Genomic DNA, 26,455 nt, shown 5'->3' on the forward strand with positions numbered 1-26,455 from the left:
TATCTGGTTCTGAAAGCAGTTTTCCATTCATCACTGGAACGAATGCGGACAAGGTTGTATGCCCCCCGTAAATCTAATTTGGTAAAGAGCTTGGCAGAGCGGAGTCTCTCAAGCATTTCTGGAATCAGTGGGAGTGGATAGCGATTCTTAATTGTGATCTTATTTAAATCTCTGTAGTCAATACACGGACGCAGGGTGGAGTCCTTTTTCGTCACGAAGAATAAGGCTGCGCCAGCAGGAGAGGTTGAGTGTCTGATAAAACCCTTCTCAAGATTCTCATTAATCCACTCCCTGAGCACTTTCAGTTCAGGTTCTGATAAAGAATAAAGGCGACCAAATGGTATTTCTGCCCCTGGAAGCAATTCAATGGGACAATCATAAGAGCGATGAGGAGGCAGCTGATCTGCGTTCTTTTTATCACAAACGTCCCGAAACTCAAGATATTGTGGAGGTAGCTTGTCATATGACTGGATAGTTGCCAAAACTGCTTGTAAATCTTGGGTTGGTGGAGGGCTTATTTGATCAGATTCTTTGCAATGTTTCTTGCAATGGTCAGATGTAAAGCTTAAAGAACGTGTCTCCCAGTTGATGGAGGGATTATGGATAGAGAACCAAGGAATGCCCAGGATAATAGGGAACTTGGGTGATGTAATCAGCTCAAAGCTGATAGTCTCCTGATGGTCAGTTTCAATTAGGAGTTTAAGTGGGATTGTCTCGTGGGTAACAGGGCCTGAAGTCAAAGGTGAGCCATCCACAGTTTCCATATCAATTGGGGCAAGTTTATTTCTTATTTGAATGTTATTACTTTGGGCAAATTCGATGTCGATGAAGTTTCCCCCAGCCCCTGAGTCCAGCATAGCAGAGCAAGGTATTTCATTGCTTTCAACAATAAGCTTTATAGGGATGACAAAATGAGTTGATAAAGAATTAACTTTATTTGCTTCCTGAATCAAAGGAGAGATGGACTGAGAAATTGAGTTTATTTGTTCAGATACTGTAACATCCATTGCTGCAATTGTTCTTTTAAATTTATTGGGACAATTAACTGCGTAATGTCCAGAGTCTCCACAATAAAGACATAAGTTTTCTGAACGTCGTCTTTCTTTCTCCTGAGTAGTAATAGATCTTTTAATAGCATCCACCTGCATAGGTTCAGGAGTGTCAGAATCAGGAAAAACTCTTGGAACCTTAGGAGGATACTGAGTAGTAGAAAAACGCATGCCACCATTACTGCCTAGGATTCCCAGTCTCTCCTTTCTCCTTTCAGTAAGTCTCTGATCAATTCGAATACATAATTTAATAAAAGCTTCAAGGTCATCAGGACTTTCTACTCTGGCAAGCTCATCTTTTACTTGTTCCGAGAGTCCTTGACGGAACTGACTCTTCTGTGCTGCTGGATTCCAATTGGTATCTGAGATCCAACGTCGGAATTCAGTTGTGTACTCTGCAACAGAGCGTCTTCCCTGACGTAAATTGTGCAATTTTGCCTCAGCAGTAGCACAGCGGTTAGGATCATCGAAAACTTGGTTCATCGCAGTCACAAAAGAATCAAAATTATCCAGGATGACATCATCTTTCTCCACATAAGGGGAGGCCCAGGCTAAGGCTTCCTCAGTCAGGAGGTTGATAATAAACAGCACCTTTTTCCTGTCAAAAGTGAATGCAGCAGGTTGCATCTGAAAGTATATACGACATTGATTAAGGAATCCTCTATAATGGCGGCGGTCTCCGCTAAACTTGAGTGGTAGGGGCATTCGTGCATTAATTTCTATGGCAGCAGTATCTCGGGCATGAAAATCCCGCAATTGTTTGTGTAGATCAAGGATTTCCTCTTGTAGACCTTTCATTTCAATTTGTAACTCAGAAAATTTTTCCTGGTAGTCAACACCAAATGCCTGTAACTCAGCGATTTGAACCCTGAGAGGAGCCACGGCAGCTGCTACAACGGCCTCCATGTTTTTTGCCAGAATATTCTGTCACGATCTGGAGTCAGGCTCAGAGACCAATAGCTATAGCAGCAGAGCAGATATTCACACAGGTCACCCTGGCTGATGGCACGGGTTCACCTGAGGTGCGGGGTCTAAGCACTAACCGGTATTCACCAGAGCTCCCAAAGGTGGAGATGGGCTTGGCTGCGTGTTAGTGCCAGGTCGCGGTCCTCAGGATAGCCCCACCAGGAGGTGAGCAAGCCGGGGGTCTGGTAGCAGATATAGCAGGTAGAGATCAAGCAGAAGCGTAGTTGAGAAACAAGCCAAAAGTCGGTAACCAATAGTTGCAGGTTGGGATTCAGCAGAAGCGTAGTCCAGGAGCAAGCCAAATGTCGGTAACGAAAGGTAGCAAGGATACGGTCGGCAGCAGGAGAGATAGAAGCAAGATATTGGCTGGTAAAGGCACAATATTCTGGCAAGGAGGAAGTGCAGAGACATGGCTTATATAGGAAGTTCATGGGAGGAGCAAAGGGTTCAAGGTTCAAGGCAAACAAGATTCAAGACATGATCACTAAAGGAATTGTCCAAGGAACTGTCCAAGGAACTGTCCAAGGAACTGTCCAGCATTCCAGGTGGCTCAGCAAGCAGAGTCACTGCCAGACACACCAGAGGTCCCAGGTTCAAGCCCAGGTCCTAACAGTATGTCAGGCAGGTGAGTGCAATGGTCAGTGTATGTCAGGTAGGTCAGTGTATGTCAGGTAGGTGAGTGTAATGGTCAGTGTATGTCAGGTATTTGAGTGTAATCTTCAGTATTGGTCAGTGTTTGTCAGGTAGGTCAGTGCGTGTCAGGTAGGTAACACACACCATCAAACTTTCACTGCTTCAGCCAATCAGGACTTGCAATGCACTGTTCAGTGCCACAATGCATTGTGGTCAGTTCGGGGGGATGAACAAATGGTTGAATGACCCGTTTGTTCAGCTGTTCGCCGAATGAACAATGAAAGTTCAGCCCGAACTTACGCTCGGGCCGAAACCATTTTCCCATCCCTATTGCTGACTAGGACTCCAGGCGAATACTAGGACATCCCTACTAATTTTAGTGATACACAGACAATCTTTGTTAACTTGAACAATGCTCCTGCTCAACAGCCAGTATCAAATCTCTCACAACTTGCAGGTCATGCTCCAAATTCAAGAGCCTCCTGCTCAGATTTCCATATTCTTGTGGAAGTTTCCCAAAGCCCTTTTATCCTTTTACTAATGTACAGCCTAGTACAAATTACTGGCTCACAATCCTACCTTGCACTCTTAAGCCACGTACACACGACCAGACATTCTGATAACAAAACCATGGATTTTTTTCCAAAGGATGTTGGCTCAAACTTGTCTTGCATACACATGGTAACACAAAAACAGGGTGACGTACAACACATATGACAGGACTATAATAAGGATGTTCACTGGCCAGTGCGCCTCCCTTTGGGCTCTTTCTGCTAAGCTCGTGTTTATCTTGCTTTTCAGCCTCGTGCTTTTTAGTTCATTACTGCTTGTCAGTTTGTGCTTGTGAGTTCGTATCTGTTCTTCAGTGCATGTTGTCAGTTCGTTACTGTCTTTCAGCTCGTATTATTTAATAGTTCGTATCTGTTTTTCAGTGCGTTCTTGTCCACTCCTTTCTGATTTTCAGTGCGTACTGTTAGTTCGTTCTGACCAGCCGACCATTTTCAAGCCATGTTGTGGGCACGTACTCGTTGTAGAGTTTGTGCTGTGCTTGGTCTTGGTGTTGGAGTTCTTTCTTTGACCCAAGTCCAGTCCATGAACAGGGCGAGGAGGAGCTCATGGGCGAAGAATTGGTTGCTCCAGTGTGACCAATTCTCGCACATGCCTTTGCTGCAGGAGATCCAGGAGAATAATCCTAATGATTTCAGCAATTATCTCGGGATGACGGACCCCGTTTTTCACCGTCTGTTGGCTTTGCTGTCCCCTTATATTATGAAGCAGGACACCTGCATGCGGCAAGCCATCACTCCTGAGCAGAGGCTCGTCGCCAAATTGGCAATGGGGAGAAGTCTCCAGGATATAAAGTTTACGACTGGAATCTCCCCCCAGGCTCTGAAAATAATTATTCCAGAGACCTGTTCTGCCATTATACAGGTCCTGCAGAAGGACTATATTATGATACGTTTTTCTCCTTTAACATCACCTTCTATGTATTTAATGTTTGCTAATGTATTGTATTTATTTCATCATTCCCTAATTACCATGATTGTAATATGCTGTGAATGTCACCTTTGTCCTCATGCATGCTGGAAGCTTTTAATGCTCCTTTTTTGTCCTTCATGCATATTTCCCTTCACTTACCTCCCCAGCATGTTATTCTGGGCCCGTACACACCTAGCCTAGTCACTTAACAATGTATTTTGTCAGCTCCATTGTAGTGCTTACCCTAAACACCCCCTAAAATGTGTCTAAATGTTCTTGTTGTTCTTAAATTCAAGCATAGTGCAAGAGGCTTTTTTTGAACCCTCCCCCCAACCGCTAAGTCAGTCGATACCAATACTATATCTGCTGACTTTGTCAAACCCATACACACTATAACTACCTCTTTTGTGTTCATTTTTATGGATGAATTCACCAAAGCATGTAGTGCAAGTGCCTGCCTGAATACTTTCAATTGGTACTGTTTCTCCTATTATCTTGATAGGTAATTGCAGAATGTAAAATTATGCTTCAATTTGTACAGTGTGTATTCATATTTTTGTATTATGACACTTCTTACCTGTCCAGTGGGCTGCCAATAGTGTAAGTAAGGAGGGACGTGGGGAAAAATGGTCGGATGTCGGATTGTGGAGTCATCGGAGTTCTTCAGATGGCTCCAGAATGGCAGCTTGTGCTTGCCACCTCCTAAAGATAATGTGGCGGGACTCCCATTCGTCTTCATCGTGGATGAAGCTTTTGTGCTGGGGGACCATCTTCTGTGGCCATTCCCAATGAGGACACTCACCCCGGACCAGAGGGTTTTTAAATACCAGCTGGCGAGAGCCAGAAGAGTGGTGGAAAATGCCTTAGGAATAATGGCCAGCCGGTTCCGCCTATTTCTCACAGCTATCAACATGGCGGAATATAAAATCAATCACATCATTCTTGCATGCTGCATCTTACATAACTTTTTAGGAAAAAATGCATCAAACCATGTGGCCTCAGTTGGGACTGAGGCCGGCTTATTACTGGATCTAACAAAGCTGACGGCTCTTGAACCTGGCCGTCCTGGCTCCCCCCTCCCCAAGCACCCGCAAAGTTTGCCAAAAGGACTTTGAGGGTGGGGGGCAGAGAATCTATAAACATGTTTTAAATAAAAAAAAATTATAAACTGAACTCATATTTAATTTGACTTACTGCTTGTGTTTCTTATCTATCTCCTAGGTTCTCCAACGGCCTTTTATTTTTGGCCATTTTCTTCAATAGTGCAAACGTAACTTATTTGATACATGAGGTGACAATCTCTTCTTCAGCGAACTATTATGTTGTGGGTCTGCTACACACACGCACATTGTTTTTGTTGTTAATGTATGTAATGTATTAATGATAAAAATAATCATCCTTTTCAACTGTATGAATTAATTGTTTGCAGTCCCTAAAACAACCTGATTGGGGCAAATTTTAGAGCACTGTGGGGTTACTCACTAAAGGCAAATCCACTTTGCACTGCAAGTGCACTTGAAAGTGCACTGAAAGTGCACTTGTAGTGCAAAGTGGATTTACCTTTAGTAAATAACCCCCATTTTCACTGTAACTACACCAACTTACTCCAAAAACTGGTATTGATCATTGAAAGAAGAAGTATGAGTATAAAACATTTTACTTAAAGCACATTCACATGTGCGTTCGAAAAGTGTTTTTTAACAAACCAACATTGGTTTTGTAACATTTATGTTTAACAGTAGATTTTTTTGGCTAAACAGGCATGTTTAAAACCATAACATACACAACTCAGGAACTTACAAAGTTCAACTTTGATAAAGTTAAGGCAATATGTGATGTTAGTATGTCAAAACTGTGTTGATTTTGCCTTCATCAGATGGAGTGATGTTGCCCCTGTAAAAGCCAAATTTTGAAGATGCACACAAATTGGCAGTCAAAATGTGGATTTCCCTCCTGATCCCATGCCTAATGTCAATATGTGCTAGCTCCCATCATGGGGGATCAATGGACGTGTTTTGGGGGGGCAACCTCTTCCTCTCCTCTACTTTAGTTGCGAGGAAGGTGTTGCACCCACAAAACACGTACATTGATATCCTGTAATGGCAGATAGCACATGGTGACACACTGTGTGCATCTTCAAAATTTGGCTTTTAAATGCTGAATTTAAAAAAAGATAAAATACAATGAGCAACTTTACAATTTTTGTTGTTTTTAGATTCTGTCTAAAACATCAGTGATGTTGTTCATTTTTTTTGGACATCATTGATGTTTTACGTGACCATCTCTAAATCCCGATTGCACACCATGATCTCACCAATGAGGATCGGTGCACTTGCACTGTTGAAATGAGTTTCTTCTTCCACAACATCCACATCACCTAAAAAAAAAACACACCATGTATTACAAATATGCAGGCATACATCTATTACCTGAATCTGTGGTCTCAGACACTGACCTGTTGTGGTCACTATTTCGCCCACTTCATGAACCTCTCCTTCCACATCTTCTTAATGGTGTGTGGGGATTTCCCCTTCTTCATGAGTAGTGGGGTTTGTGGTGTCCTCAGGTGTCCCGATTCTTTTCTCCCCTATGTGAATAAAAAAAGGTATACTTAGCACACAGATATTTGAGGCAACAATGTATAAAAAAGGCAATATGGAGAGTGGAGAAACCTGGCCTGGTTTATTATGCACCACTGTGTTTGTGGCAGACCTATTGATTATTGGGACTGACTCCTTTTTTGGATTGATTTTTACTTTCATATTTCCTTTCACGCACTTACGTTTTGGTAGTTTGGTTGTTTTATGTTGATGTTCATATATCAACAAATGTAGTTAACCTGCATCTGCCAAAAACATCATATTAGTGGCCGAACAAACAATGTTTACTACGAACGATTACTGTGGGCATTCGTCGTCCTCCTTGTTGCTGCTATTATCACGCACCTGTCTCTCCTCCATGTATTCTCCCGCTGCACGGAAAGAGAGGGAGCGGGGAATACACTAGAAAAAAGGTCAGGGTGGAGTTTCACGCATGCCCAGTGTATATAAAGCATAACACGCATGCATCGTACATACGACGTACGGAGTAGCGTAAGCGCCGATCGTGCAAACTAAGTTACAATTTTAACTTGGGGCCTATACTGCTTATAGATTGAGGCCTATATTGGGACAAGATTAGGAGAGTTGAGCCTGACATTAGGGGTTGTCTTGTGTTGTGTCTTACAGAGAAAATGGATACATTTACTAACCCAGACCTTCTGCTAAACTTCATATACATGTACAGGGGGCTGCCATGTCTCTGGCAAGTCAAACACAGAGAATACTCCAACAAGCTAAAGAGGAAGGCAGTGCTGGAGAAACTGTTGGAATTGGTAAAGCCGGTGACTCCCATGGCAGACATCCCCTATTTGAAGGCCAAAATTGGTGGCCTGAGGAGCACATATAATAGGGAGTGGAAGAGGGTTCAGGATTCCATGAGATCAGGAACCGCAGCAGATGACGTATATGTCCCCAGGCTCTGGTACTACGGCGGACTGTGTTTTTTGTCAGACCAGAGTGATCCCAGGCCATTACTATCTACACTTCCTTCCACATCAGATGAGGCTTCAAAAGTCCAACCTGGGCCTTCCACCCAGGAAGAAGATGTGGAGGAGCCCAGCTTGAGCCTGGTCTAGCATTGTTCAACATATTTCTTGTCAAAAAATTAAATGATGTTAACTAGATGTTATTATTGATCACTAATTTCTGATTTAACAAAGTGGTTTACATATCAATAGACAATAGAAGCCAAAAATGATTGGAACAAGAATGAAAAATTCTGGGGTCAGAATCATAGTCTTTTCAATTTGTTAACATTCAATTTACAACAGTCATGAGTTCTAAATTGTGTGTGATTGATTACCCAAAAACTAAAACTATGTTCAATTTTCATACACAGGAAAGTCTCAGCCAGGAGGAGGCCGTAGAAAGTGGCAGCCAGGAGGTAGCCTGACCGAATCCCAGGTTCCTACCCACCGCCTTCCAACAAAAAGGACCTGGAGGAGTCAGCGAGTGCTTTGATTTGGCAGGCTACTGCAATCCTCACAACAACCCCTGGTGGAATTGAGTCATATGGCTGTCTAACAGCCTGTAAACTGGAAGAAATGGAGGTGGGCCAATGTTTCATCTGTGAGGAGATAATAATTCAGGCCCCAAACAAGGGCATGAGGTGCCAACTCACAACTAAAAGCCACGTGTGTGAGTTGGACCATATTACTCCTCCACCACCTCCAGCAACACCTCCAACAACACAGCCACCCAACCCACGACAGCAGCCTGGAAGGAAGTGTGGAAGGAAGTGTTGAGAGTTGAGTCCTGGACCATATTGCGCTCCCTATTAAATGGACTCCTCAGGTTACCAATTTGGCCTGTCAAATAATTGATGTCTGCCCTGGGGTACTAAGGCTTTACCAATTCCAACTGTTTCTCCAGCGTTGCCTTCCTCTTTATTTTGATAGGACCCCTAATAAATTAAAATTTTTGGTTTGAATAAATACTTGGCTATGTGTTTTACTTAAAAAAAAGACAGTTTGTTTGTGAGTAGGCAAATACATTTCAAAAATACAATGTCAGGGGCAAACGAGCTCGGTGTGCGTCACTTCCGGTAGCGTCCCGACGCGTGTTCGTCACGGGTCACGTGACTTCATCAGGTCCCCTAATCCCCTGATGAAGTCACGTGACCCGTGACGAACACACGTCGGGACGCTACCGGAAGTGACGCACACCGAGCTCGCTGCTCGTTTGTACATCATTCACTTTGAATTTATGTTTGTGAGTATTCTGTCTTTTTAACCACTTCAATACAGGGCACTTTCGCCCCCTTCCTTCCCAGCCCAATTTTCAGCTTTCAGCGCTCTAGCACTTTCAATGACAATTGCGCGGTCGTGCTACACTGTACCCAAATTAAATTTTTATCATTTTGTTCGCACAAATAGAGCTTTATTTTGGTGGTATTTATTCATGACTCCGTTTTTTATTTTTTGTGATACAAGCGCAAATAAGTGGAAATTTGGAAAAAAAAACAATATTTTATTTTTTCTATTTTAAAAGAAATCCAATAAAATCAAATTTTGTCATAAATTTAAGCCAACATGTATTCTGCTACATGTTTTTGGTAAAAAAAATTCTGTTAAGTGTATAATAATTGGTTTGTGTGATCACGGACATATGTACGCAAATGATCATGTACATATGTGTGCAGGTGATCACGTACATATGTGTGCAGATAATCATTGGGACATGTGATTTTAGTGGGACATATGTGGGGGGCATGTTTTTATTATTAGGGACATGTGTTTTTATTATTTGGGGACATGTATGTTTTGGGGACATGTGTGGGGACGTTGTGTTTATACTGTGTGGTGTGTTTACACTGTGTGGTGATTTGTGTGTACACTAGACTGGTGATCAGTGAGTAAAAAGCTGTAAAAAACAGCTCATACTCACTGATCATCAGCCAGCTGCAGCGATCTGCTCTCCTCTCCTCAGCAATGACTTCTGTGTGAGGAGAGGAGGAGCCGATTGCCTAGCAACCGGCTGTTTGTTTACATCACATGACGGCCGTGATTGGACACGGCCGTCATGTGATCAGGAGGGCCAATCACAGAGCCCTCCTGCCGATCTGAGATGCGCCGTGTCCGGGTGACACGGGCGCATCGGGATCGCGCCGCTGCGCGGGCACGTGCGCGCGTGATCCCGCTCCTTCTGATGGACGTTCCTGAACGTCCTATCAGGAGTAGACGGCTCCCACCCGGCCGTATATGTGCATTGGCCGGGTGGGAAGTGGTTAAACTTGAATAAAATTTTATGATCAAATTTACTACACTATGGGGCATCCTTCCTCTATACCCTTCTGATCTTACATATAAGCCATCCGCTGAGGGACCCCCATTGTTGAACATCTCAGAGCTACCATTTAAAGGGGCCACACAGCACAACTAGGCAGGACAGAAAACGCCAGGATTTGGGGACACCACAGCATGACCTTAAAGGGAAAGACCATCAAGGATCCCAAAGACACACTTGTCACATGCTGTTACCTTACAGCAGTAAGGTAAGGGGACACCCATAATCAGATCACACAGGATCACGGGAAATATCGCCACCATCACCAGTATCACCATTCATTGCAATTTTCTCCATGATTATTTGCACAATGTCATTCAAGCATTAGCACTTTACGCGATTTCTTGGAATGAATGGCCACACTATGCACGGTGTAATGGACATTTGAGATTTTGAGATTTTGATGCTATAATATATCTGTGAAATTCACGTACTTTTATCGCATTCCAAGCACGGGCACTTTATGCGATTTTTGCAGCTAATCTCTATATTTTGCACTACTGAAAGATATCTTGATTTATTTTTTTATATTATTTTATTTCTGTTACATAGCTTTATTTATTTTATAAGTGGATTTACGCACCTATAGTGAAATTAATGTCACAATTGTTCAATTATAGATAGGAACCACCATTTTTAATAGACTGTGTGTTAGACCTATACGCATATAGGCTTTATACCCTTTTTTGTGCCAAACCTTTTCAATTCTATTTATTTATCCCAATAATCACATAAGTTACGACAGTCACAGTCCAATCTTCTCCACTCTAATATACTGTCTTGTGGGCAGACTCAACCTGTCCCAGTACAGCGCACCACTACTTTCTTTTGGCTATATCTATGTTTTTACTGTCAAATATGGATGTGTCCATATCCCTACAACATATTATAAATGCCATATGATGGGTTACCTTCACTGAAAATAAGTCTTGTTTCAAGCAGCATGACCTAGAAGCTCCTTGTTCTGGATTTTCATTTCTGTAAAGATGTTTCTTCTGGACACACCATCAAAGGCTGCTGTTTATAGAGGGGAAACCTAGTTTACACTGAGAGCTTTTTTCAGCAGGAACTAGGGGGAACTCAGTTCCACCACCTCTGGCTCAGGTCTTCTGCTCTCTACTCACCACTATCACTTGGTAACACTGAAGTCCAGCTTCTGCGTTTACAAGTGGTAGCTTATCTTAGGTGCCCAGGGTTCAGTGCAGTCATGGGCAGGAGAGGGTGCGTGGTAGGCTGCACCCCCTATGGTCTCCATTTTTTCCCTGGTTACCAGTTGTTGATGCTTCTACTGCATGATCTCTCTTGCAAGTGACTGTAGTATAGTATAGTATGCTGGGAGGTACTACAGCCGGATAGGAGTTTCAGCTTAATATTGCAACAAAGGTAAGACATATGACAGATGGTAGAGCTTTTAAGGAGGGGGGAGAAAATGAGTGAGCGGTGGAGGGAGGGGGTTGTATGCAGAGGGAGGAGCTACTATTTGATGCCATTTGGCAGGTATGTGTGTGTGGCGGGTATGGTTGAGTTCCTGCACCTATTCTCTGAGAAAAAAAACCCTAGATTAAATGATCAACCATTCTCAATGGAGTGTCCTGTAGAGTAGGTTGTTGGCTTTTGGGAGTATTAGATACTTGAGTCCCCTGCTTCATGCTATGATTTCGTTCTCTAACCTATTTACCACTGAAAAGTAGTGTAGTGATGTGGGGGTCGAAGGATGGAATAAAGTATCTGACACTCCCAGAAGTGTCAAATGCCAAAGAGTAATGGAAGCTGCAGTGCTGGAATGAAGAAAAGGTACAGTAGGACATGGGCAACTGGAGAGGTGAGTATAAGCGCTTTTCTATTGCAGTGGCCTTAAATCTTCATTTTTTTTAAACTTAATATGGTCACTTTGAACTATCAAATTTATGGACGTCAGAGGTATTAAACATTTAAGAAAAAAAAGTTGTTTGCATATTTACTATGAAGAAACAAACTATTTAACTTTCTTTTTTTAAGGTTTTGTTTTTCTATCTGGCATTTTTATGTGGGTTTTAAATCATTCTCTAGATTTCCCCAGTGCTTTACGAGGAATATTAGATAGCTGTGTTTGATAAAATGAAATGGGCAGACTGTTTATTATTTGCTGTCAAATTCTATGTTTCTGTGTTTTAAAATTATTAAAACGACAATACATAGCAGTCGTTCGTTCTTTATAATATCACGTTAAGCAAGGGAAGCGCAACCTCACTTGTCTATCTTTGTTTTTCTAGAGTTGCAACACAATATCGCTGAAATTTTACGGCATGAAAATATAATTGAAAAAGATGACTGTCTCATGGTGATGCTATTGGAACTCATACAGTAGATAGGTGAGTAGAGAATTTGGCAAATGCAAAGACTTAGCAAAAACATCATAGTCATAAAAATAGGCCACTAAACATAAATTATTTGTTGCAATCATTCCAAGATACAGTAAATATATTTTGGGCTTTTATAATCTTATCAAAGCAATATATTCTCTGAAGATTATACATTAAAAGCGGTATTAAACCCAAAACTAGAAATATATTATCCACTTAAGGACCGGGCCTATTTTTCAAACTTGTTGTTTACAAGTTAAAATCATTTTTTTTTTCTAGAAAATTACTTAGAACCCCCAAACATTATATATATTTTTTCAGACATCCTAGAGAATAAAATGTCGGTCATTGCAATATTTTATGTCGCACCGTATTTGTTCAGCAGTCTTACAAACGTAATTTTTTGGGGAAATAATAAACTTTTTTTTAATTAAAAAAAGTAAAGCTAGCCCAATTTATATGTCATGCTTCAAAATTGCGCCCATTCGTGGAATGGCGACAAATTTTGACCCTTAAAATCTCCATAGGCAAGGAGGTCTAGCACTAAAATTATTGCTCTCGCTCTAATGATCGTGACGATACCCCACATGTGTGGTTTGAACACCGTTTACATATGCGTGTGCAACTTGCTTCTGCACGTGAGCTTGGAGGGGCGGGGAGCTTTAAATCTGCAGCAGGGACCACTTTTACCTGAAAGCGGACCGCCCGCCGTTTACAAATATAGCAGGGTTATGGCAGCTATCTGCTGCATAACAATGGTATTCAACGTCAAAGTAACAACGTATAACGATGGTGGGTGGTCTCCGAAGTGGTTATATTTAGCTTACCAATCATTAGAAGTGGTGGCTGCATCAGTTTTCTTTTCTTTGGCTTTTTCTCTCTCTGCTTTCACACGGTGATCTGGCAAGTAACACACCTCCTGTATTAGTGAAACACAACTGTGGAGGAATGAACACAGGACACAGCAGACAGCAGCATTGCCAGTCTGGGGGAGGGCAGTGTATTAGCAGATTTGAATACAATAACAAATTTAAGTCAAACTCCAGCTTACACCTTTTTTATAATCAGTTACAGCAACAGCTTCTTTTTCTCCATTTGGGATAAAAGTTTCACATGAATAAATAAAAGGTGATCATTGTAAGCACCCCTGCCAGTGTTGAACGGATTGTCTCTCCTCCATGTAAACTAATATATTCTGCTGGAGAGCTTGAGCTTCTGAAAAACAGCAGACTTGGTAGGTGAATCACCAGATACAAATAGAAGAAAGAGAGGCTATAAAAGAAAACGAATGCAGCCATCGCATCTAAGAATTGGTAAGCTGCAATATAATAACTGTTTGCTTTTGGGTTTAAAACTGCTTTAAATATAAATTCCTACACACAGCTGATTTCCTGTTACATGTGAAGGAAATAAGATGACTGAGATAGCGTGAACATCTTAATATTCCTAAAATGCTAATTTGCACTTATGTTGCAGCCTAAAAACCACAGGAAAATCATAAATAAAATGAAAAAAGAAAATGAAAAAATATAAAAAGAAATTTCTTTACACTTTGTCTTTTGGACAATTACTGTAAGCACCACAGATTCTTGGAAAGCTCTGGATCCTTAAATGTGTAAATACATACTTCAGTATAATACACAAGTACATTATTGCAGGATTTGGGATCTCAGCTTTCCCATGACCTCATGACCAACTACTATGAGATACACCATGACATGAATAAATGAGAACCTTCACAACTATGGCTCTATGCATACCAGCTTTGCAACTACTCTAATGCCACGTACACATGACCGGACTTTTTGAGGGACAAGGACCGACAGACTTTCGACTGAGTTCTGACGGAGTTCTGACAGAGTTCTGACGGACTTTCCGAATGAACGGACTTGGCCACACAGAATCACACCAAAGTCTGACGGATTCAAACGTGATGACGTACGACCGGACTAGAATAAGGAAGCTCATAGCCAGTAGCCAATAGCTGCCCTAGCGTCAGTTTTTGTCCGTCGGACTAGCATACACACGAGCGGATTTCTCGGTAGGAACTGGGTCCGGCGGAGTTCTGGCGGAAAAATTTGAAACATGTTCCATTTCTAAAGTCTGTCAGACTTTTGCAAATCAAAAGTCTGCTGCAGCCCACACACGATCGAATAGTCTGCCGGAACTGTTCCGTCGGACTTTTGATGTTGAAAAGTCTGGTCGTGTGTACGCGGCATAAGAGTAACTAACCACTACATGAGGAGATGGTCCCATTTAATAGGTAGACCTATTACGGTCCAGGTATGGGATAGGATTTAGTCCTCTACTTTCAAGTCTTCCAAATGTGTAACCCAAAGGGAGACGTCCATTAAGATTCTAATGTTTTAGTATAAAACCCCTGATGTAATTCATAAATTTGATCCCTCAGTCTCGTCGCGCTGTTGGCGTTGCGGGACTGACACAGGTTCCTTATTTCATATTTTCTGGCAATGTTCTATGATCCAACCCTTTTGGCATGATGTGAGGATACTAATACAGAGAGTGGTGGATGTGTCCCTTCTGCTCGATCCCTTAAATTATTTGTTAGGCCTCCCCTTTTCTAGTATAACCAGACAAGTTAATCAGCTTATTTCTTATATTTTGTTAGCTGCCAAAAGGCTTATTCCATTATGCTGGCTGTCCAACACACCTTTCTACATCTGGTGGCTGAGATTCGGAGGATGGAATATTTAACGGCCTCTGTACATGATACTATCCCCCAATTTGACAAAGTATGGGAACTTGGGGATCGATCGGAATATGGAACCCCACGCCAATTACCACATCTTAAACTATACTAGAATTGTATTATCTGTGATCGGAACACCTCCCTCTCCCCCTTATTTCTATGTACGCCATTTGGTGCCTTTCTGAGTCTCTTATCTCTTACCATATACCCTTTATAAAAACATTTGTCTTTTATTTTATGATTGTTTTTTGGTTTTGAACTTCTATTACCTACTAACGAGTTGTTTACTTTATATATCTTTGATATGTCATGCAGATCACCCCTGTGCTCTGCACTTGTGGACTTTTGTTTATTTGTGCCTCCTATTTCATTATTTTTCTCTGATATCATTATGTTTTTGATATCTATGTATTCTACATTTTGTACCAATTCTATATTGGTTCTTTAAAAAAAAAAAAATCAATAAAAACACAATTTTGCAAAAAAAAAAAAGATATAAGAATAGCTGCCAACATTCACAAAAATAAATGAAAAAAGAAAAGTATGTGGCGCGGACTCGCAAAATAAAAAAATATTAAAGATATAAACAATATATCTAAACGTGCAATCTATCCTATATAGATAATACTTCTGTGGCCGTGTTAAACTAGATAATGAATAATAAAGTGCACAAAAACTACAACATGCGCAACAATGTATAAATCACATTGCAATAATAATGTTCACAGTGCAAATATAAAGTGCAAAAAATGCTCCAAAGTGATAAAAGTGCAATCATAGAGTCCAGTACAAAAAATCTCCAAGTGACACTTCATCCAATTGCATTCATTTTGCCCCCATGGATAGACGCTGGATCCTCAGCGGTCGATCAGCTCCCACATATATCCACAACAATGCCGGTACCGAGGAGGATTTCAGGCTCATCCAATGAAGTGTTATCATGCAATACATAAGGGGGCACCATAGTGTAGTAATTCAATACACTTTAATAAAAAAACAAGTAGTAAATTACAGTTCAGATGACTCAGTACAGCTTAGTATAAGAACTTCCATCTCGGCCGCGACTGGAAGTGATGGCACACGGCTCCTCCCTGACGTTTTGTGTGACTGAACAAGTGACTTCATCTATGTGTCCATGCACATTATTGTGTAGCGATGACGCTTTGGACAAAGTGTCTGTCAAGTACAAATTTCGTTTTTTGCCTCAGAAAGGGGTTCTGAGGGTTAATTGTGTAGGTTCAACTTTGACATCAGTTTGGCTGGGCTGTGTTAGAGTTCTGCCTTGTAATGTGTACAGTTAGGTGCACATGACAGGCTCAGAACCAGGCCTGGTTGGAAGTTTTGGGTATCAGCTTTCCCGGAGCCAATCAGTGGGTGCGCCGGGCCCCGCTGAGGAGTCTGGGGAAGGATACTTAAGAAGTGGAAGTCACGTGTTCTATGTTCGTTCGTGAGGCCTTAGAGGTCTGTTCCTGATTCTGGACCGGGGTAGCACCGCGAGGGGTCCCGGTCACAGGAGCGTTCGTCGTTCCACAACATGCTTCAGTTGGCTAGCCCCAATAGACCCGCCTGGTCTGGGGTAGGGATCCGTCTGTTCCCGAGTCTTGGAACCCGCTGGTCTGAGACGCAGTAACTGAGGGAGGATTCAAGGCGTCTGAGTGTGCTCTCGGCTTGGAGGGGCACCGCAGCTCGTGTAAGTGACTGGGGAGGATTCTTCGGAGGAGGGCCAACAAGCTGGCATCAGACGTGCCTGGTTGCTGAGTTGTGAAGGACACTGACAAATTCACGCTTTTTCCAGTACTGTCAAGGAGACAGAGAACGTTCCAGGTACTGAGGAAAAAGGTTCCCGTTTGCTTCTGTTATCAGTTACTCAAGGCCAAAGATTTCACAAGTTCTGGATCAAAGTGCTAACTGCCATAATCTCTGGCTAGAGGTTTGTTCAGCCTTGAAGCGCCCAGCTGTGAGTGGCTACTCTCTGGGTGGTATTAGAGACTTTCTGGTATGAGCAGTTCAAGGTGCCTGAGTTTATTCACCCTTGCCCTCTGTTCCCATATGAGACTGTGTTGTTGAATGTTACCCCTGCATATAAAAACCTTTTCTAAAGGACTTTTATGGTGTCAGCACCCAAAGTTGTTGGGTACTAACTCTGGGAACCCCTAGACGTGGAAGAACCAACCAAGCGGAGGTAACCGGTAAGCCCAAAAGTTAAATGCTGCCCTGCCAAGGGTTATGGCCGCTACATGTGGGGGCTCGATTTACAGTTACCTTGCAGGGCCTTGGAACAGAGGGTGAAGAATGTTTTTTTGACCTGCGCCATAAAGATCTGCGCCATTTTGGAGAGACTTTCACTGAGGTGCGTAATCATGGGAGGAGCCTGTACTGAAAGCCCACAAAATTACAGAGGAGCCAGCGCCCAGTGGGAGGAGTCTATGCTGATCTTTTCTCTGCATGAGGCACCGCATGAGAGTGTGGTGCAGAAGGAAGAGGCGAGTTCACTTTTTTCTGAGTTTGGAGAAAAAGTTTTTCAGAACGTACCGTGTTCAACCTGCGCCAGGACCCAGGATGCCTCTTGGAAGGGGTCTCGCAGGAATACAGCCACCTGGTTCCGTGTTCACAGACACGGGCATTCGCTTGCTGCCGCAGGGGCGGTTCATACTCTACACTACTGGAGACATCGATGGCCTGGGCATGCTGTGCGGGAAGTGCAACGGTCTGGTCGCCAACCCTCAGCCATTTTCTAGATGCAGGAGGCGTGGAGAGTACACCTTCAAAGTGGAGCAGCCAGTCACGTCACCAAAGGCTTACCGCATGGACTGGGCCACGGACATGATAACCGAGGAGCCGGCCATTTTAACTCCTTTGGTGAGGCCTTCCACCGACGTGACACCTGTCGTTGCTCACATCCCAGAGGGAGATGCTGCTACGCCTGTTACGGAGACTGCTGAGCAGATGGACACTGATTCTACTACCATTTCGGAAACCACTATGCCTCCACTAGAGAAAGTGAAGCGTACAAAGTTCTCACAGAGGCCACGCAAAGTTCTGCCACCAAGTCCGGCTGGATCCAATCGGCAGAAGAAGGCTGCTTCGGAAAAGAGTCTGACTGTGTGTACACCATTGTCTAATTATTTACCGGCAGAGGAATACAGAGATTCAGAGCTAGAGACCCTGTCGGATCTAGAAGATGAGGACATTTTGGGGGTATTGTCAGAGGAGTTGTTGTGGGCTGAAGGGGATGATGTGGCCGCCACTTGTGCAGATGTTTCGGATTCGCTGGCTCTAACCTCCGGGGATGGAGCGCTGAATGCGGAAAATCCCATCAAGGTGAATGTGACTCTCCCTAAACCCGTGAAATTGCCCACACTGAAGAGGGATTCTGCCACACTGGTGCAGCGGTCCTCAAACTCCTGCATACCGCCTGGGGAGGGAAGTGCCCGTGCATTGCCAAAACTTGCAAGGTCACAGAGGCTTCTTCACAAGAGAGTAGCTACCGAGTACGGGTTGGAGTTTCCCTATGTCCCCAGGGATGTTATGACTGTTATCGAGGAAAATCGAGAGGCCTGATATGAGGATGATATTTGGAGGTACCTAAAAGTACCAAGGACTTTTCGCCGGAGCTCTATGAGTGATTCCAGGGTTGTTTGTTGCACTGGAGCTATGGTCTGCATATCTATTGTGACAAGGTTGTGATATGCAGACCAGCTAAAGAAAGTGCCATATATTTCATCACTACCATAGATGCACAAGGAAAAGACCTAACTTTGCCTGATCCGAGATTTTATTGGTGAACTGTGCCTGGAGTCAAGTCTTTGCGTTTTCCGCAGAAAAAGAAAAAGAACTTCTCTGTGTCTTCAGTTCTTATGTTTTCTGCAAGTTAAAAGGACTGTGGGGTAGTTAGGCAGGTGGTTACTACAAGGAAATACACGTCAAGTTCTACAGGCTTTTGGCCCATTGCACTCTGGTTATTTAGAGACTTGTAGTTACAGCGGCTCTGACCACTAGGTGGCGTGAGTCAGCAGGAAAGAAGCAGTAATAGGCAAGAATTTCTTTTTCACAGCCGTTAGAAAATGTTAGCGAGAAATTGCATGTGTCTTTGAAGAAGGAAGTTCCATTGAATTAACAGTGGAAATTCGTCAAGACGAAATGTATAGTGTTCAGTGTTGTCTTGTGTATTGTGTTTCTCTTTCAGGATGCACCGAGATCGACTGTCAACCTCAACGGAGATTGGGTGGGTTAGTCAGTTTAGCTGGGTGGTATATGTACAGCATTGAATGTGTTGTTGTGAAAACGCTAATGTTTAAATGTATTTCCTTTCTTTTCCCTCCCCAACACCCATATAAAAAAAATAGAAACTCAGGCACCATATAGTTTTTTTATAGGATAGGATTTTTACCCTGGTTGTTGCCTAAACGATGGAGACATCGTCTAAATAACTGGGGGAGATGTGTAGCGATGACACTTTGGACAAATTGTCTGTCATGTACAAATTTTTTTGCCTCAGAACAGAAGGGGTTCTGAGGGTTAATTGTGTCGGTTCAACTTTGACATCAGTTTGGCTGGGCTGTGTAAAGCCGCGTACACACGGGCGGACTGTCTGTCCAACTTAGTCCGCCGAAACACATTTCAGCGGACAGTCCGCTCGTGTGTGGGCTTCAGCTGACTTTTTCAGCGTACAGTCTGGCGGACTAAGTCTTTCGGAATTTCCGTAATATTGTCCGTCCAACTTTGGTTTCAGCGGACAGTCTGCTCGTGAGTAGGCTAGTTGGACGGACTAAGTATGGCGCATGCTCAGAAAGGATTTACACGGCGAAAGGTTGCATTGCTGTGTATTGGACTTCCGATTTCTAGTCCCGTCGTACATGCTGTACACGTCATCGCGCAAGCTTTCAACGGACTGTTTGTTCATCGTGTGTGGTCAAGTCCGTTCATTCGAAAGTAGGACGGACTGTCTGTCGGATTGTCTGACGGACTTAGTTGGCCAGACAGTCCGCCCTTGTGTACACGGCTTTAGAGTTCTGCCTGGTCATGTGTACAGTTAGGTGCACATAACAGGCTCAGAATCAGGCCTGGTTGGGTGTGCTGGGCCCCGCTGAGGAGTCTGGAGAAGGGTACTTAGGATGTGGAAGTCCCGTTTTCTATGTTCGTTTATGAGGCCTTAGCGGTCTGTTCCTGATTCTGGACCAGGGTAGCCCCGCGAGGGGTCCTAGTCACTGGAGCGTTCGTCGCTCCGAAACATGCTTCGGTTGGCTAGTCCCAATAGACCTGCCTGGTCTGGGGTAGGGATCCGTCTGTTCCCGAGTCTCGGAACCGGCTGGTCCGAGACGCAGTAACTGAGGGAGGATTCAAAGCGTCCGGGTGTGCTCTCGGCTTGGAGGGGCACCTTAGCTCGTGTAAGTGACCGGGGGAGGACTCTTCAGAGGAGGGCCAACAAGCTGGCATCCTGAGAAGTGCCTGGTTGCTGAGTTGTGAAGGACACTGACGAATTCACGCTTTTTAAAGTACTGTCAAGGAGACAGAGAACGTTCCAGGTACTGAGAAAAAAGGTTCCCTGCTGTTATCAGTTACTCAAGGCCAAAGGTTTCACAAGTTCTGGATCAAAGTTCTGACTGCCGCAATCTCTGGTTAGAGGTTTGTTCAGGCTTGAAACGCCCAGCTGCGAGTGGCTACTCTCTGGGTGGTATTAGAGACTTTCTGGTATTAGTAATTCAAGGTGCCTGAGTTTCTTCACCCTTGCCCTCTGTTCCCATATGAGACTGTGTTGTTGGATGTTACCCCTGCAAATAAAAACCTTTTCTAAAGGACTTTTATGGTGTCAGCGTCCAAAGTTGTTGGGTACTAACTCTGGGAACCCCTAGATGTGGAAGAACCAGCCAAGAGGAGGTAACCGGTAAGCCTAAAAGTTAAGGCCGCCCTGCCAAGGGTTATGGCCGCTACAATTGTAAGCTAGAATCATTTTTCAAGCTTCAGGTTCAAGAAGCAGGAAAAAAAAAACTTTTTTTGCATTTTCCAATTTCCTTTTTTAAGTGGTGAGCTTGGGCCGTGCTGTGGTTTTCTATACCTTAAGCTCTCCTCCCACAGATTGGATAATAAAGTTTCAGTCCATCGTCCCATACCTGGTCAGGGAAGGCCAAAACTTGGTATCACGATCACATCATGTATGGACTCACTCCCAACTTCCCACCGGCTTGAAGACCACAAGGCTTGACCTCCTCCTGCATATATCACCTCTAAACAGGAAGTGAAATACGCAAGAAGAAGTTACACCACAGCAAAATTAACCTCTGAGTATACCATATATGAATCTCTCAATGTACAGTACAGCAAGGACAAAAGGGCACCTGTTTATATACTGATACATAAAAAAAAATTAAGATCTGTGTTTCAAAAAAATAGCTGGATATGATTGGTATCACACCATCAAGGTAGCTGTGAAAGACCATCAGTCCATGGAAGGCAGGACTGGGCTGTTAATTGTTACCTGAAAGCATATAGAAGGAAGCTGAGGTGGGATATGTAATGATGACAAATGTGACTATAACTGTGTAGAACTTCAAATGACATCTGTATGTGCTTACAGGGTATTTGGGGATCCTAATGCAAAGTAGCACCATGCTGCTGTATCATTGTGATTGAACAACTAAACTAAGAAATCTCCCAAAGGACAAGTCCCAAATGTAGTAAAAATAAATATTTGATTACTAAATACATATTTTTAGAATGGAATAAACGGCTTGGAGAAGCTATGAAACATCTTCAGAATTGCAGAACAAGTCCAGTTGAATGTGACCAATGAGAAGGCCCAGTGAAGTCAACCTCACCTAGGGAGTATCGGAAATCAAGGTGTAATATAAATATTTTTTACATTTTTCAATGTGCATCTTATTTTATTTGGGGTTGAGGACAGCAACCAAAGCAGGCCTTTCAGTACTTGTGAAGGTTGTATTTTGGCTCCCTTACTTATATGCTTATTTTTTGAGTCTGACCCTTCAGCTTAAGAGCAATAAGCATATCTTAACTCCAAAATGTAACATATTGCAGCTTTACAGTCGTTAGATTTGGTAGCCACATTCAATTTCTTTATTTAGGCTGCTTTTATATTTTTACCTGGTGATTAGGGATGAGCCGAACACCCCTCGGTTCGGTTCGCACCAGAACTTGCGAACGACCCCCGCGTTCGGTACAAACGTTAGAACCCCATTGAAGTCTATGGGACTCGAACGTTCGAATTGGAAAGTGCTAATTTTAACGGCTAATATGCAAGATAGTGTCCTAAAAAGGGTTTGGGGACCTGCCTCCTGCCTCAGGGGACATGGGTCACTGCAAAAAAAAGTTTTAAAAACTGCAGTTTTGGCGGGAACACTGATTTTAATGACGATTAAAGTGAAAAAAAAAGTGAAATATTCCTTTAAATATGGTGCCTGGGGGGTGTCTGTAGTATGCCTGTGAAGTGCCACGTGTTTCCCGTGTTTAGAACAGTCCCTGCACAAAATGACATTAAACGGAAATAACACCATTTAAAACTGCTTGCGGTTTTAATGTTATATCTGGTTCCTGCAATATGGTTGAAAATCATTGAGAAACATGGCATGGGTAGCCCTCCCTGCCCATTACCAGCCTATTTGGGTCTTGTACGCATATTAAGGGGAACCCCGTACCCATATTAAAAAAAGGAAATGCGTGTGGCCCCCAGGCCCTATATACTCAGAACAGCAGTATACAGGCGGTGCAAACAAGACAGGGACTGTGTAGGTTTGTTGTGTTAAGTTGAATCTGTTTGTCATTTTCAACCGGTACATTTTTAAAGTGTAGCTCCAGTCAAAAAAACTATCTTTAAGCTTTTTGGAAAACATAGGGAAGGGTTATCAGCCCTGTATAATTTGTTTTGTCGTCCATCTTTTTTCATCTCACTTGCTGCTGTCTCCTTGCGTTTGCAAGTAGGAGATGTTTGTAAGTTGGATGTTTGAAAGTAGGGGCCTGCCCTATATTATAGCGGTATGTACTGGGTACAGAGCACGCAGACAGCACGCACTATCTCCTAACACTACTGACTGCAATCTCTATTATTAACCACTTGTTAGCCCAATGTTTGCATAAAGTGAAAGATTAAGTTATGCTGAGTAAATAGATATCAAACATGTCACTCTTCAAAATTGCACATGCCCGTGGAATGGCGCCAAACGTCGCTACTTAAAAAATCCCCATAGGCTACGCTTTAATTTTTGTTTTACTGGTTACATGTTTTGAGTTGCAGAGGAGGTCTAGGACTAGAATTATTGCTCTCGCTCTAACATTCTCGGCGATACCTCACATGTGTGGCACATGCGAGCACATGGGGACATGGGCGCTTTAATTTTTATTTTATTTTTTTATTGTTCATTTTACTTTATTTATTTTAGTTTGACATTTTTTTCCCCAAAAATATATTTTTGATCACTTTTATTCCTATTACAAGAAATTTAAACATCCCTTGTAATAGGAATATGGGGTGACAGGTCCTCTTTACAGTGAAATCTGGGGGGTCAATATGACCCCACATCTCACCTCTAGGCTGGGAAGCCTGAAATAAAAAAAAGATTCTGGCTTTGATCGTACTGGCGAGTTGGTAGAAGCACCGGAGGGCGGTGAGGGGTGGGGGGCGTCTATGGCTGGGTATTTCAGGGTATCACCGAGTATGGCTGGGTATCTCTGAGTATGGCTGGGTATGGCAATTTATGGCAGGGTATTACAGAGTATTGGTGGGGTATTGGCGGGGTACTACAGAGTAATAGCAGGGTACTGCAGAGTATTGGGGGGGTACTACAGAGTAATGGCAGGGTACTGCAGAGTATTGGGGGTACTGCAGAGTATTGGGGGGTACTGCAGAGTAATGGGGGTTACTGCAGAGTAATGGGGGTTACTGCAGAGTAATGGGGGGTACTGCAGAGTAATGGCAGGGTACTGCAGAGTATTGGGGGGTACTGCAGAGTAATGGGGGTTACTGCAGAGTAATGGGGGGTACTGCAGAGTAATGGCAGGGTACTGCAGAGTATGCACTGGTATTGCAGAGTATTGGCAGGGAATTGAGGGGTTAAATTCGGTGAGCAGCGATGTGGGCACTGCAGATGCAGCCCACATCGCTGCTGACACCGATCTCTTTCCCCTCCGCTGTACCGATCGGTACAGAGAGGGGAGGGAGGAACCGGCGTCATAACATGACGCCGGTTTGTTTCCAAGTGATCACTCCGTCATTTGACGGAGCAATCACGTGGTAAACGGCCGCTATGAGCGGCCGTTTACTGTGATCCGTGATGCGCCGGGTCCTGTGGACCCGGCGGTCACGGATGCTCTCGAGTGCGCACACCTCGGGGCACGCGAGAGCAGAATTCAGGGAGGCCGTTAATTAACGGCCTCTCAGAGTTAAACAACCGCCCTGAAGCCATTAATCGGTAATGGGCAGTTGTTAAGTGGTTAAAGCTAGATCACTAGCTATATAGGTGAGGTGAATATAGTGGTGTATACTGCAGTCAGGGCACAGACAACAACCACTACACAGCAGCAAGATAGGAAATCAGCCAAAAACGATTGGTGTGTACTGTGTTGAAGGTACACAGAACACCCACTGCTTCAGATGCTAAGTAACACACTACACGAAGCCGCCTCAAAGGCGGCCTTATATAGTGTGGGGCATGCACTACACAGCCTGAGCTATGATTGGCCACAGGCAGGATGCCTGTGGCCAATCATGGCTCTCCTCGCTGCCGGCGCTGCGATTGGCCAAGCATGCGGGGTCACAGTGCATGCTTGGCCAATCATCGGGCAGCAATGCACTGCGCCAACGCAGTGCATTATGGTCCGCGCGCGCGTCACTCGAATTTTGACGCGAACGGCCAAATGTTTGGAATTCGCCGAACGCACGAACACGAAGCTCATCCCTACTGGTGATCATGTGACTAGCACACCTCTTGTCCCCTCATATCATGGTATGCCTCGACTGTACCTACTGGTTAGTCACACAGCTTGGACTAAAGCTGCACGATTACTTGATAAAAGATTTGGTCCCCCACATGATCTTAATCCAGCATTTCTATGATTCAGTAGGGTTGCACAGATACTAAGCATTTTGAGGAATGCTTTCAGGCTCTGTTATTTGTATCTGTCAGCAAAATTCCCCCACTGACAGCTGAAATGTAAAAAAAAATAAAAAAATGTGGGAAATCACCGGTTATTAAGGAGTGGGCAGCTTGCTTTACAACCTTTGACTTGTTTAGCTCTCAAAGCAGTTCCCCTGCTCACAGCTGTCAAAAGAAAAAGAAAAAAAAGCACCCTGGCAATGTTTATCAACAACATTGCTCAGCCTCTGAAAGAGACAGGTAAAAAAGAAACATTGTATGTTCTTATCCAAGGGATGTAATTTTGTCTGTAAATTAGGTCATTTTAAAGCAACCTTGTCAAGTAAAATAAAAATTATGTTTTTAAGTTTTGTATTATTATTATTATTGTACAGGATTTATGTAGCGCCGGCAGTTTACACAGCACTTTACAACATTAGGGCAGACAGTACAATTACAATACAATTCAATACAGGGGGGAATAAGAGGGCGCTGCTCGTTAGAGCTTACAATCTAGGAAATTGTTCCTCTGTTTAACCCCTTATTAATCAGCCTTATTAAATCCATATTCTCCTTCTCCATTTAATAATTTTTTTAATTTGTAAAATAACCTTTCAATGCTTTGTACCATTGCTGACAGCTTAAGTGTAAACCAAAAAGTTGTGGTAGGTATCGGCAAGTACTAAAAAAAAAAAAGACCCTATTATAACTTATTGGTATTTTTTTTATTTCTTTACACATTGTTTCATAGTTTGTTAGGTTGAATAAAGACACCAGTCCATCCAGTTCAACCTGAGTGAGTGTCTACAATTGTCCCTATCTCTGTACATCGCACACTCACATCGGTCCCTAACCTCAAGGAGCCTACAATCCAAGGTCCCCATTCATATAATAGGGCCAATTTTGGACAGAAGCCAATTAACCTACCTGCATGTCTATGGAGTGTGGGAGGAAACCGGAGTACCCAGAGGAAACCCACGCAGGCACAGGGAGAACATGCAAACTCCAGGCAGGTAGTGTCATGGTTGGGATTTGAACCAGCGACCCTTCTTACTGCTAGGTGAGAGTGGTAACCACTACACCACTGTGCTGCTCTTACATTATATTTAATTACATTTCTTTAAATTTGATTGAAGCACAGAGTATGTCTTATTTTATTGCCACCTTTGTTGTTAACCTAATGTTCAGGGGTTGTAAATCTTTAAAATAAAAAAGTTCTTCAGAATCATGAGAGAATCAAGATCTTTATTCTAAGCACAAAAAAAAATTGTGAGTCTCATTTTATCTAGAATTGTGCAGCTCTAGG

General features: G+C 43.2%; 1 long non-coding RNA gene across 1 annotated transcript in view; it reads right to left on the bottom strand.

The window, feature by feature from the left end:
• Positions 1-5,766: 5,766 nt before the first annotated feature.
• LOC143998206 (uncharacterized) overlaps positions 5,767-26,455 on the bottom strand; it is an 85,119-nt gene continuing 64,430 nt past the window's right edge. Inside the window, exons 2-3 of the long non-coding RNA XR_013277781.1 lie at positions 6,583-6,714; positions 5,767-6,504 (exon numbers count right to left, since the gene is read on the bottom strand). This is a non-coding gene — a long non-coding RNA (uncharacterized LOC143998206). The remainder of the gene's footprint in view (positions 6,505-6,582; positions 6,715-26,455) is intronic.

Source organism: Lithobates pipiens, unplaced genomic scaffold (assembly GCF_037356315.1).
Source record: "Lithobates pipiens isolate NorthernLeopardFrog02 unplaced genomic scaffold, aLitPip1_a1.2 Scaffold_19, whole genome shotgun sequence".
NCBI lineage: Eukaryota > Metazoa > Chordata > Amphibia > Anura > Ranidae > Lithobates > Lithobates pipiens.